Raw genomic sequence first — 10,506 nt, forward strand, 5'->3', positions numbered from 1 at the left:
AACTAAATATATTGACTATACGCTATGGAAAAAAAATGATTGTAATTTTACCATCATCATCATCATCGTCCCCCTCAGTGTCCAGTATCTCCAGGTGAGGAAACAGAAAGTGTCATCATCTCCCACAGAGTGAGTCCATACGCAAAGATATCAGCTTTGTCTGTGATAACTCCATCCTCCAAAGCTTCCTTAGGCTTCCATGGCTCTGTCCCTATATAGTGGGCCTTTGGATCACTCACTGGAGAGAAGATTTGAAATATTACAACACTGACAAACATGTTGTACACAACATCTACTGTCTGATAGTTGAAACTTTATTAGAAAGTAAAAGGCCTTTCAGGCCATCATTCTAAAAATAATCAACCTTCAGATTATGGTACATGTGTCTTGTTGCTGTGAAAATATATATATACATTTTATATAGTTAGTAATATTTCAAGATGAACAGTTTCCACACCTCATTTTTTTTGTTTGTTTTTTAGAAAAAAATCATATAAAAAAAAATTTAAGTATCAAACATGATAAAACTGACTATACAGGTCCTTCTCAAAAAATTAGCATATTGTGAAAAAGTTCATTATTTTCCATAATGGTAATGATAAAAATCAAACTTTCATATATTTTAGATTCATTGCACACCAACTGAAATATTTCAGGTCTTTTAGGTCTTTTGTTTTAATACTGATGATTTTGGCATACAGCTCATGAAAACCCAAAATTCCTATCTAAAAAAATTAGCATATCATGAAAAAGGTTCTCTAAACGAGCTATTAACCTAATCATCTGAATCAACTAATTAACTCTAAACACCTGCAAAAGATTCCTTAGGCTTTTAAAAACTCCCAGCTGGTTCATTACTCAAAACCGCAATCATGGGTAAGACTGCCGACCTGACTGCTGTCCAGAAGGCCATCATTGACACCCTCAAGCGAGGAGGGTAAGACACAGAAAGAAATTTCTGAACGAATAGGCTGTTCCCAGAGTGCTGTATCAAGGCACCTCAAGGCATTTCGTTTTTTCAGCACGACCTGGCATCCTTGCACACAGTGCCAAAACCACTGGTAAATGGTTTACTGACCATGGTATTACTGTGCTCAATTGGCCTGCCGACTCTCCTGACCTGAACCCATAGAGAATCTGTGGGATATTGTGAAGAGAAAGTTGAGCGACACAGGACCCAACACTCTGGATTAGCTTAAGGCCGCTATCGAAGCATCCTGGGCCTCCATAACACCTCAGCGGTGCCACAGGCTGATTGCCTGCATGCCACGCCGCATTGAAGCAGTCATTTCTGCAAAAGGATTCCCGACCAAGTATTGAGTGCATAACTGAACATAGTTATTTGAAGGTTGACTTTTTTTGTATTAAAAACACTTTTCTTTTATTGGTCGGGATGAAAATATGCTAATTTTTGAGATAGGAATTTTGGGTTTTCATGAGCTGTATGCCAAAATCATCAGTATTAAAACAATAAAAGACCTGAAATATTTCAGTTGGTGTGCAGTGAATCTAAAATATATGAAAGTTTAATTTTTATCATTACATTATGGAAAATAATTAACTTTTTCACAATGTGCTAATTTTTTGAGAAGGACCTGTATTGCATTTAGTTATATGTTTAGCCCCCAACAACAAAAACTTTCATCAAAAATAAGCATTTAAATATCTTTACAATATCTAAACATCTTTAGACATTTCATTGGGAGATACAGCGTAGTGTGACGACTGATATTTATATACATTTATGTAAGTAGTTGCTATACTGTTATAAAGATCTCACTGCTATACAAGCTAGCAGAATTTCATCTTATTTGGCCATATAAATATCAGCAACGGCAGTTTTTGTTCTTGTTTCGTTTGGGGCCATAAAAACCTGCTGTAACAAACAAAACATTCAACAAAAACGCATATGCAAACTTGGTTCAGGTAAACAAGGTTCAGCAAAAAAAAAACAAAACAGATTATTCAGACTATTATTTCATATGTCAGACTTCATAGGATTAATAGTGGTTGTCAAATGATGGGCCATCATTCAAAACGCTAAAATATAAATAAGAAAAAAATGAAAACCTAGTAAAAAGTAAAGGGATATGACTAAAGCAAGGAAAAATAATTCTGAAATATGAAATCTTTTCATACCCTGCATGTTTTCATCCAGTGGCAGTGACACACCAACATCACAGATTTTTGCCTCAAAGTCGCCCTTAATGACAACGTTGCACGACTTCATGTCTCCATGCAAAAGCTTTTTCTCATTGTGCAAATACTGAAGAAAAAAGACAAAATACATATGTAGAAGCCTGAGATTATGTAATAGCAAACATTTAAAGATGGGGAAAAAGCAGTAACAGTACATTTATGTTTGATTTAACAATCACACCTGTAAACCCGTGCGACATTGAAGAGCCACTTTTTCAATAGTGGCCACTGGAAATGCCTGCAGACCCTCCTCTCTCCTCTTCTCAATGAGGTCATTCAGAGACTGCTCTCCACCGTACTCCATCGCCAAACACTTAGAGCCGTCCTTCGCTGTGGTAAAAGCTCTGAAACCTTAAAAACACACAGGAAATAAATCATTTAAAGAGACATTTGTCTTATAATATTCACAGTAAACCATTATATTGCAGTATTTTAAAGACATATTTACCAACGATATTGGGGTGCGTGCAGGTCTTTCAAGATCTTTGCCTCCTCCGGACAGACGTCTTCTGATAAACGGTCGTTTTTGACCATTTGCACATTTGCTGTTGATCTTCTTAATGGCCCACGGTGAATGAGCATGCCTTACCCATCCATGATGTAAATAGTGGCATAGATTTTTCAACTTTTTCTTTACACTATCATGGTGAAGGTGGTACAAACATGCATCAAATATATGTATGTACCTGTTCATGAGATAGACACTGACTCCAGTCCACACAGCCGAGCTTCTTCATGAAGGGAGAGGCCCAGGGAAGGAATGGTGACTGGGGTTCCACATGCACTGACTGATAACAACACATTAAAAAAAAACACATACATTTTGTTCAAGATGGAATATTAAAACATATTAATAATGGGAAAGTCAATGTAGCGTGTGCAATCAAAGTATCAGACATTTAAAGATCACTTTACCTGGATTTTTCACTTTTGCAGGCTTGCAAGGCGTTTTAAAGGCACTAGGGTGATTCTTGTTGGCCTCCATTTCTCTAAAATTAAAAAAATAAACGATCGTCATATTTTTGTTTACATTGTCACAATCGTAAGACAAAGCGACAAACGTTTACAAATAAGTTTAATCACGCTGTACACAACTGGGTTAAACTAAATATCAAACGACAATTCCTAATGCGTGATATGACTTATATAGATAATGTAAAAATAATTGAATTAACAGTTACATTAGATAAAGAACTTCAGAGATGCTGAAATACGCGCTCGGATTTTGAAAATCACCGGTCGTTAGCTTTGACGTCAAACGTTACGTTAAAGCTACAGCGTCCGTAGAGGGACCAAAACTGCGTTTTCGTTTTTTTCTTCAATTCCTTCTCCAGTGTTACTCAACATTCTTAATTTGTTAACTTTAAAAAAATTGCTATAACATTTTTTTTTCACACTAAATAGATACATTAAAATATAATAACATATTGTATGATTGTTACAAATAATTACATTACAAAGACAAACAATTGAAATACTTTGTTTAATTAACATAAATCGGAAATAAAACATACATATTAGATTAAAAATAATAATAAAATGAAATAAGTTGAGGCACTAAAATTACAAAAAAAAAAAAAACTGAACTAAAACTAAAATAGCAAACGAAACATAAATAGTAATATTCAAATAATTAAATAAAATCATATTTTAAAACGACAAAACTTTATAGCTTAAAATGAAAAATGACAAATAAAGAAGAAAACAATTAAAAATATTAAGAAAAATTATTGTATTATAAAAATAATACTAAAATAACACTTGCCCTCTTAATAACGAGTTTTTCCCTGGTTCTTTAGGTGTCAAAAGTAGAAAATTGTGTGTGTGGGGTGGGGGGCACACTTTAATCTAGACTACTAAAATAGTACCGTATTTTTAAAACATATAGGCTGTTTGATGGCATACCATTTTTGGTCTATTAAGCATTATATAATATTTGTTACTTCACTGTTATTTAATGTACACAACATCACTTTGGTTGTGTAAAATAAATAAATAAATAAACAATATCATGTAAACAAGTGGAAAATACTTACCTATGTCCCCAGTAGATGGCATCATGTAAGCATGGGGAGTTTGCTGAATGATTTTTTTTGGGTTTGTAGAAATAATATTTTTTAATCGTTCTGTTGTGCCAAAGGCAAGATAACCAAGTGGGCTCGTGTCCAAGCAAGCTTTTATTTTATTTATTTATTTATTTATTTATTTATTTATTATTTATTTATTTATTTATTTATTTATTTTATTTATGTGCTTCACTGCAGGCAGGACATTTTTCAAGCTTTTGTGTTCAAGCTACTCAGCTGAGCAGACGAGAGAGAGAGAGAGAGAGAGAGAGAGAGAGAGAGAGAGAGAGAGAGAGAGAGAGAGAGAGAGAGAGAGAGGAGAGGAGAGAGAGAGAGAGAGGAGAGGGACGAGAAAAACCCATTTTAAAGGCAAAGAAATCACCTCGAATGCAAACAAAAGATTTTAATGTGATGATTGAAGGAAGAAGAAGAAAAAAAAAACTATTTAAAACAAAATTTATACCTAAATACAAAATACAGATGTCATGCAGTTTATATTGCCTGTGATACTGAATGTTTGGGTAAGACATCAGCTGTTGCCATTGATCTAAAGAACAATATTTCCTGGAAATATCTGGTTTGACCATTTAATATTAAATCAAACTGGTCTGTCAATAAATCATAGGCCCTATTAAGAATGGGAACATAAAACAAAAAACAAATGCTTCATGAAGCCATCACAAAACATAGCATTCTTTTCCACACATGGCTTCAAGCATGACATTAAACTTTTTATACGTTTGGCTTTGAGGGCTTGTGCTATTGTATGGCAAACTGTCTTTCGTATATGCCTTGAGCAAAATATAGGAGATAATAAACTCCGTGCTGTGCCTCTATTATAACTGAAAAATCATAACAAAAGCACCTGGGTACTCAACGAGAAGTTTATTTGCTTTTACTTGTTCATTGTCAGGCAAAGATCATTTTAAATGGAAAGCCATGGGGAGTGTAACATGAATGTTCCCTGTATAGTAAACCTCTGTTGCTCTAGTGCAACAGCAAATAATACTGTTCAGAGAGGTCTAAAGTTTAGTAGAAGTCTGGTTTACATTTATTCACAAAGATGCTTGTCTGACTGAGAATAATGAATGCTACTAACAAACCAAAAAATTAGGGAGATAGTTGAAAGGCAAATTTGGATGCATTATCTAATATGCGATGTTAAAGAAATAGCTCACCCATGAAAATTTGCTGAAAATTTACCCTCAGGCCATCCAAGATCTAGATGAGTTTCTTAGAAAGATGCAACTTTTCACTTCACAAAATAATTAGTTAATGGACTGGAGTTGTGTGGATTACTTGTGGATTATTGTGGTGTTCTGACGGCACCCATTCACTGCATGGATGCGTTGATGAACAAGTGATGTAATGCTAAATGTCTCCAAATGGGTTGATCCAATGAGGAGGAAACAAACTCATCTACGTCTTGGATGGCCTGAGACTGAGTAAATATTCAGCAAATTTTTATTTTGGGTGAACTATTGCTTTAAAGTGCTGACTGTGAAAGCAACTGATGGACTCTCATTTTGACAAGTACAATAAAGAGACATGTTCACTGTGTTACATAAAAAATGATGTAGGACTTCTATATTTAGAAATACATTTCATTATGTTTTGCATTTACAGTAGTCTAGCAATTCCTAAAGAATCGGTTTTTGATAATGGTCTGCTTTTGCTGAAAAGAACCCACTCAAATGCATCAAACATTACATTCGGTGAAGTCAGCTAACACAAGCTCGATAGATATTGACTTTAATTTAATGCAGAGGTCCTCAGCTGTGTGAGATTTTAAAACTGAACAACAAATGGCAAGTGTGTGTAAAAGTGTTTCTAAAAGTAATTAAAAATGTCCCAAAAACCAAACACTACAATATATTTTGATTATTTGTTCGGATGTGATCAGATCCCCCAAAGACATTTTCTTTTTCTCTCGATTTCATGCTTTCAAAAGACAATATTCCACAATACACAAACATTATGAACAGCTCAAACCATATTTATTCCTTGTTGCAAGTGAATTTGTTTTCAATATAGGTTGATTTTTTCTTCTACCTTGAAATTTTGTGTTGGTTTATGAGAATTAGTTCATCTCACAAAGTCTGTCTATTTTGACAAAATACAAGAAAACATACAGGAAGCTTTTTCTCTTCCCTTTTAAAAAATTGCTTTAAGTATTTTCCTGTCTTACCCGCATGGGTTATATGGTCAGTTGCATTTTATTATTTGGATAAAATACTGTTTTTTTCCTCCTAATGTCTGACAACAGCAACTCATTTCTTTACTTTACAATTATGAATTACTGGACAAGCAAAACCATCTCTCAGTTGGTGGGCATTATTAAAGATGATACACAAAGATCAGAATTTTGAAGTAAAATCAGTTTAAATTAATTGTGCATACTACATGCAAATGGGAAAATTCAAGATTTGCATTCGTAGACAAAACATAAAAAACATACAGGCACAGACACCGCGTGCATAGAAACATAAATAATCATGCAAAATAAAAACTTTATTTAAAGGGATAGGCCCACCCAAAATAAAAAATTCTGTCATCAATTTATTCATCCTCATGACGTTACAAACACACACAAAAAGAAAAAAAGACACTTTAAAGAACAGTTTTGGTTCCCATTTGACTTCCATTGTTGCCCACATAATGGTAAAATGGTTAAATGGTAAAATGGACTGCATTTATATAGCGCTTTCAACAGACCCATGGCCATCCAAAGCGCTTTACAAGTTGCCTCACATTCACCCATTCACTCACATTCATTCATACACCGACGGCAATGGTGTCAGCCATGCAAGGCGCCATCCAGCTCGTCGGGAGCAGCTGGGGTTGGGTGTCTTGCGCAAGGACACTTCGAACAGTCTTGGTCAGGTGGAGCCGGGGATTGAACCACCAACCTTCCGGGTTTGTAGACAACCTACATGAACCACTGAGCCACTGCCGCCCCTAATGGAAGTTAATGGGAACTGAAACTCCAGTTACCAACATTCTTCAGAATATCATCTTTTATGCTCCACAGAACAAAGAAAGTCATACTTGTTTGGAACGATATGAAGATAAGTAAATGATGATAGAATTGTCAATTTTGAGTGGACCATCTCTATTAAGATATAAGATCCCCCCCCCCTCCAAAGTAATTTTAAAAACTGATTCTGAAATGAAAAAGTATATTTATACTTTTAAGTCAATAAATTGGCACATCTGTTATTGGGGATGCCTCAATGTCATATAGCTATACTCCCTCTTTATATACAAACAGAATATACCTTTTTATAAAAAATAAATGTTTTTCATAAAATCATGTTCAGAAGAGAAAAAAAAGCAAAACATTGTTCACACCATCCGTTCAACAATACTAAAACTTAACATGCACTTCTGTCAAGCAGAAAACCAATCATCAAGGACTTTGAACCTCCATGTTGTCAAGTAAAGTGTCTTTCTTAAAAGAACTTTAAGGTGCGAATGGATCTCCAGACCCCTACGTAACTGTCGCTCAGAGATTGTGTCGTAGGATCGTCCGATGGGATCCCTGGGGTCTTTCTAATTCTATGGATTCTGCCCACTTTATTCTCACGAATGGGACCCTGGTCATTGCCGTCAACTGATGCCGTCACGACTGCCATTGGGAACACTCTCCAGATTCATTTGGAAGAGTTTCCATATCCTCCCTCAGGCTTGGCTGGTTCCACATAAGGTTCTCCTGGAAGTTCTTCATCCTTAGCAGACTCATCATATCCTGGTAGGTTAACTTCTTTTTGGTTTCGTAATACTTTCACCGCACAGTAGGTTATGGAGCCAATGGTGTTAACTACCACGCCGCCACAAACAGTTTGGGTGGCATTACGTCACTGAAGGCCAGCATGCCCACATTGATAGTAGCTATACTCTTGACCACCCCCCCAAAGCTGGTGGTGACGGCCCGAGATTGATATAGGTACAGTGCAGTGTGTGGTGAAGCTTCATCGCACAGCCGATGAGGATGCAGGTGCAGAAGATGCCTGTGATATAAGGGTTCTTTCCAACCTTCATATGTCCAACATGTCAATGGCGTCCCATGCTTACAATGGAACAGATGAAGAGAATGGGAGAGGCCACCACACTGCACATGGTGTGGTACTGGGCTGTGAGCGGCCCCATAATCACTGTCTGCACTCGCTTTTTGGATGAGCACCAAGTAGGAGGCGTGAACGATCACAGCTAAAATGCCAGTCACGTAGCCAAAAGGGTCACCTGTTAGATCTCCAGCACCTGCACAAAAAGAAGTTAAACAGAGACTGTGCCATACAGATTTATGGGCCATTATCAAATGAAACTCGTCTGAGAGCCATGTTTTATGGAGACATTGACATGCATATTCCAGAATATAAACAGCACATGCTCAAGCTACAATTGGCAAGATTTGGACTATAGTTAGGCTACTTTATTTGCTTAATTTGCTTTAGTTTCAGAAAGCAGTGTTTTAGAACACATTATTAGATAGAATATAATTATATGCCACACTGACTGCCTGTTGCATTAAAATAAATGGCAAATAGGAAGATACAGAAAGGGAAAAAGGATATCTTGCATTCGGGACAGACTAATGGAGCAAGGCTAGTTATCAAATCGGGGCACGCAAGTTGGTCACTATGGCGTTTTGTCTAGAAGTTTTTTCCCCATGTTGGATTCATCTAGTTCAAAACCTTGTTTAAATTAGAAGAATCTAAAATTTTTATTGTCAACAACTAAAAGCAAAAAAAAAAAAAAAAATAAAAAAAAATATCATATATATAGGATATTTATTTAATGCAGCACAACACAATAAAAGACGAATCAGAATGAAGTTTGTACGTCAAATGCTAAACTGTGTTCGCAGGACTATCATTTAGTATTTCACAGTCTTGTTTCATAGTGTTTTAATGTTCTTTTGATGTCATCATTATTTGTGTTCTTTTCTTTTCTTTTTTTTATGCTTTTTTGGTTAAATGTGTCTTTACAAATGCTTAGTTTTTAATTACAAAGTTTTTTATTTTTGTTTTTAATTACGTTGTTTTAACGTGTCAATAATAGTCCGTGACAACATGCCCCCCTAGTAGTAGTAAACGATCTTTTTCCCCTGGAATAGCGATGAAAATGTTTCATAGGTATTTTGACAAGCCAAAAAATTATTAAGGTATCTATAGTGTCCACAGAAATTGACTTACTACGACGAAATGTTAAACTGGAGTGAAAAAGTGTTGATTAGCCTACTACACTCAAACATGAAGTTTAAAAAACTATTATGTTATATTCTTACCAGCCGAGTGCTGCTCCTCCAGTGGTGATTGCATGAGAACTGCAGTTATTACCCCAGCTGATGGGATCCCGTTCTCAGCACGGCAACACTCCAATCCCCAACGTTACCAATGGCAAGCATCGCTTTAAACACAACATACATGGGCCAACTCAATCCCCTGAGAGCCCAGAGGGTTAAAATGTGGACGACAAAGTTGCCAAAATACAGACACTCGCAAAAACTTTGAAATAAATGGAGGCTGAAGGAGGTATATCTATTTTGCCCAGTCTCCTCAGCCACCCCACCCTCTAATGCTGAGAGCCGCAAGTGCCCGCTGGTCAAGACACTGAATATTAAGTCAGATACGTAAAGCCTGTAGGGTCGTTATGAGGCAATTTTAACAAAATATTCAGCCGCATCCCGAAAAAAATCCAGATGCCGTCAACGGCCCACCGAAATGCCCAGCAAACGTACCTTTACAAACTTCCATGTCTTCCTCGGTAGATGGGGGTTCCCGGGTCTCCGTATTACGCGCTGAGCTCTGAGTCCACTGCCTGAATATTCACCGTCCCACTCTCCTCTTGTGCGTAATTCACGCACAACACGAGAGCGCTGCTGAAATGAATGCCGACGCGCCCGCAGCTCCGACACTCTTCTTTCTTTGTACAGTCAGATGAATAGGGAGTCACCTCGAGCCATCCATTGTACTTTGAAGTAGGCTCCTACTTTACTCTTTTATTTCGCTTTCGAGGTAGTTCACAGTTAGAAACAATACTAGACAATACTAGATTGCGCACGCATTTAGTCTGTAAAACAATAGTGCAAAGTGCTGAACACCTCTCAAATAAAATCAAAGGCTAGCTACTGTTGTAGCTCCATCGATACAGACTATATATGCGTTCATTTGTCATTTTTAAACACTTCAGTCACAACAACAAAATGTAGAAAAAAAGAAAAAGAAACCAAAATGTTCGC

General features: G+C 36.5%; 2 pseudogenes; both read right to left on the minus strand.

The window, feature by feature from the left end:
* LOC122144775 overlaps window positions 1–2,796 on the minus strand; it is a 3,165-nt pseudogene extending 369 nt beyond the window's left edge.
* Window positions 2,797–7,627: 4,831 nt separating this feature from the next.
* LOC122144776 lies at window positions 7,628–10,021 on the minus strand (annotated as a pseudogene).
* Between the last annotated feature and the right edge of the window lie 485 nt (window positions 10,022–10,506).

The sequence above is a fragment of the Cyprinus carpio genome, unplaced genomic scaffold (assembly GCF_018340385.1).
Source record: "Cyprinus carpio isolate SPL01 unplaced genomic scaffold, ASM1834038v1 S000006759, whole genome shotgun sequence".
NCBI lineage: Eukaryota > Metazoa > Chordata > Actinopteri > Cypriniformes > Cyprinidae > Cyprinus > Cyprinus carpio.